The 4,095-nt window shown below is 41.1% G+C and overlaps 1 pseudogene; it reads left to right on the top strand.

The window, feature by feature from the left end:
* The first annotated feature begins 429 nt into the window (after nt 1-429).
* LOC149185821 (surfeit locus protein 1-like) lies at nt 430-3,650 on the top strand (annotated as a pseudogene).
* The last annotated feature ends 445 nt before the right edge of the window (nt 3,651-4,095 follow it).

Genomic DNA, 4,095 nt, shown 5'->3' with positions numbered 1-4,095 from the left:
ATTGTTTACATGGCCTGATTCATGAGGCCATCAATATGTATCTTGGGTTGTGGATTCAGAGGATAATGGTAACCGTAGAGGTGAGTAACAGTGATAGATCAAGAGCAGAGAGTTCGTTGAGATGAAGTAAAGGAAACAAAGTCAGTGTTTTAAATATTTGAAGTATCGACGGCTACTGCTGCACTAGCTGGGAGACTTAGAGGAAGCAATATCACAAATTGAAAGCTCGAAAATACCAAGTTGGTTTTCTCCAATTGTTATGGCAGAGCTAAGATCCTTGCCTACCTTCCTGCAGCTTCAGAACAATCAACCTTTATTGTCAAGTCTCAAGATAAGGTGAAATGGAGGTGGTCAGAACTATTGTTGTTCATGCATGGAGTTGCTATTTTTGGACTGGGCACCTGGCAGCTTTTCATATGCCTGAATAAGATGGAGTTGATTGAGCACAGACAAAAGAGGTTGGAGCAAGATCCCATTCTTCTAACTAGTGTCTGTGAGAATAATGCAGAAATGGTTAGTTATGAGTGGTTGAACTGAATTAGTTTTAGGTGGTTAAACAGAATTAGTTATGAGTGGTTAGGAATTAGTTTGTGTTTTAACCTATATAAGTGTGATGTAATTGAGCAAAGTAATTAATGAAGTTTGTGAGTTTTCTGTTTTAAGTTGGTATCAGAGCTCAGGGTTTGAGCTGGGGTGAGAGCGCAGGTGAGGAGGGCCGAGCGTATGGTATTTACCGAGGCCAAAATTAAAAGGGCCGAGTTTGTGAGGACCGCGCTGCTCAGCACTGAGACCGAGTTTATGGTATTCGCAGGGACCGAATTCGTGGATTTATAAGGGCCGAGTTCATCATTTTGCTGGCACCGAGTTTCATCATTTGCTAGGGCTGAAATAATTAGAGCAAAGGAGGCCGAATTTGCTCAGTGCGTGGAAGCCGAATTTGTCCAGTGGGAGGATGCTAGATTACCAATCTGATTTGGGCTGAATTTCTTGAGCCAGGAGGAGGGCGAATTGATGGTCAAAGGAAGCCGAATCCGAATTGCTCCTTTCAGGACTACAACAGATAAGCCGAGTTTCGGGGCCGAAATACATCAAGGAAGAGGGCCGCATTGCCTAAGGAAGTGCCTAGCCAAATTCTGAGTGCAAGGACCGAGTGATACAATATTCTGGGCAAGCATTTTTCCGAAAGTTCAGAAGGGAATTGGAGTTGGCTGTCCGCTGCCGCCATTGTGAAGAGAGAACCGTCCCTGTCCAACTGTCGAGAACTGTCAGTGAGACGCATTGAAGCCTTAACTGTATTGGCGTGTGAGGCCGCTGTATTGAACACATGCTAAAGTTGTGAATTGTTTTTTGTTGTTGGCGCTGTTGAGAAGCTGTCGAGAATCTGCCAGAAGCGAGATCTGCCGTGAGAAGGTTGCTGGTGCTGTCCGTCGTTGTCCAGAACGCTGTCAAGAACGCCCTGTCCAGAATCCACTTGCTGGTGTGCTGCCAAGACCCCTGTCAAGAACTCGGGTAGCAGTTGCTGTTGTGCGTATGTGCTGCCAAGACCCCTGTCAAGAACTCGGGTAGCAGTTGCTGTTGTGCGTATCAAGAACCGTTCGCGTGCTGCCAGAACACCAAAACCGTCGTGTGCAGATTCTTGCCATCCGAGAACTGTTGCAGCCATCCGTTGTGCTGTGCGTTTGCATGCTGCCAGAACGCAGAAGAACGCAGAACCGTTGAGGAGCAAGGCGTATACCGTTGCTGTAGTTTTAAGATTGCGTGGAGTGCTGCATTGCGTGGAGTCCCTGTCCAGAACATTGCCTGGTGCTGTCGTAGACTGTCGAGAATCGTTTGCTGGTGTTTTTTTTTTGCAAGCTTACCGTGGTCATATTCTTTTTCAGTCGGCCCGGTTTTCTTTGTTTTGCTGCAAAAATCGTGTAAGTGGGTCTTGTTCAAGAGAGTGCTGTTAGTGAGCACCGTTTGTGACAGGTGATAAAGCTAACTGATATGTCTATTATTTTAGACAATGATCTTTTTAATGATCATTTTCTCATGAACCCATTTGGGATTAGCAGTGTTTTTGAGTCCATTGACAAAGAGTTTCATGTTGTTGAAGATCATGTCCCTGAAGAAATCACTCATGTTGTTGAGGATCACGTTGTTGAAGAAATCACTGAGATTAAAACTTGCCCGGTTGTTAGAAGTTTTATTGGATCTACTTTCAAGATGACTGCTACTTTGGAGGATACTACCATGGATGTTCTTCGAAGGCCGCTCATGTTCAAAGATGACTGCATTTTGGTGACTCCTTCGTTGGTTCCTCATGGAAAGTGGGGAGAACATGAATTAAATTACCTCGTTCGAGATCTTGCATTGCCTCTCAATCCAAAAGAGGCTGTTGACGTTAAGTATGTAAGCAAGGAGCAAAGGAATTTCATAAGGAAACCCAAAAAGGTGAAGATGAAACTGCACCAGCAATGGAAAAGGAACAAGCATGGACCTTTTAATAAGAAGGCAAAAATGAAATGTTTTGTTGTAAGCCTAGCTGAGACTTAGACCAGCAGGCAAGTTACAGTTTCAGTCGTCATGATTAAGAATATAGTTTCTTGTATATCGTGCTATAGTATATATTTGTTATATAGTTGGAATTAAGGGGGAGTGGTAGAAAGGTATTAATTCCAACTACCCTCTGTTAATGCAGTAGCTAGATCAATCTAGAGAATACAGCAGATGTTCAAAGTACAAGTTCTAGAAGTCAGTTAGGTATGGTAGAAAATCCATTTCTCCATTAAGGGAGGATGTGAGAATAATGCAGAAATGGTTAGTTATGAGTGGTTGAACTGAATTAGTTTTAGGTGGTTAAACAGAATTAGTTATGAGTGGTTAGGAATTAGTTTGTGTTTTAACCTATATAAGTGTGATGTAATTGAGCAAAGTAATTAATGAAGTTTGTGAGTTTTCTGTTTTAAGTGTGTCTTGCTAGAAGCTTCTAATATCCAATCAAAAGAAAAAATTAAGCTCTTTATAGTTCATGAAGGTGGTCTATGAACGGGTTTATGATGTAAATCAATTTATATTGGTCCTCGTTCGAGGAGTATCTTCGGAGTTACAGAGAATGGGTATTATGTCGTGACACCACTAATGCATGTGAAACAAAATGGAACTGCGCAGATACCTGTATTGGTTAATCGAGGATGGGTTCTATGCAGTTGGTGAAATAAAACTTCTGAAATCTCACTTATAGCCATGTCTCATGAGAATATGATCTCATCAAAGAATGATAATTCTAAAGGAGACACTTGGTGGAAATTTTGGTTAAATGAACTTGATAATGTGTAGGATGTGGATTCTTATTTTAAAATGGTGAAAGTCATTGGAGTCATACATGGAAGTGAAAGCCCAAACATTTTCATGCCTCTGAATGATCCTAGCTCTTGCCAATGGTTTTACGTGGATGTGCCTACTATAGTTTGCGTAGCTTGACTTCTTAAGAATGCACTTTATGTAGAAGAAATTGAGGAAGAACATAATGCTAGCAACCCATATCCTCTTCCCAAGGATGCTAGTACTTTTTTTCGGTACTTATTATGCCGCAGGATCATCTGAACTACGCACTGGTCTAGTATACTCTCTCTGCTACAACAAATCTCGTGGCTAAAAAGAGATTGTAGTAGAAGAAATTACCAGGATCATTCAGGTTCACACTTGTAAAGCTTCATTTGGAAACAGATTTGTGGATAGGTTGTTGTGATTACTTGAGCGCGTGAAATATTTTTCTGGCACGTGTATTTTTAGATTGATTAATACATCAATTGGTGGTCATAAATGTTATCCACTGTACACATTAGTGTGCACGTTCTGTAGAATGGTTTTATCCCTGCAACGGTGACATAAAGAGAACAAATTACTTTTATCAATATATGAGTTTGAGGAGTTGAGCAATGGTTTAATTGTTGGTGTTTTCTATTTAGAGTCTCTTTGTATTGTCGAAGAAGTCAAGAACCCACCATTATCTATTTGTTAGTCCACCATTATCTATTTGTTAGTCCTTTTTATAGCTGGAAGGCAAGAAGGGCCAGTTCTTATTTTTTTTTTTTGACTTTAACGGTTAGATTT

Source organism: Pinus tabuliformis, chromosome 3_1 (genome assembly GCF_031772625.1).
Source record: "Pinus tabuliformis cultivar Carrire ecotype Pingquan chromosome 3_1, CPIR1, whole genome shotgun sequence".
NCBI lineage: Eukaryota > Viridiplantae > Streptophyta > Pinopsida > Pinales > Pinaceae > Pinus > Pinus tabuliformis.
The sequence above is the reverse complement of the archived record's forward strand: the minus strand, read 5'-3'. Positions and strand labels throughout refer to the sequence as shown.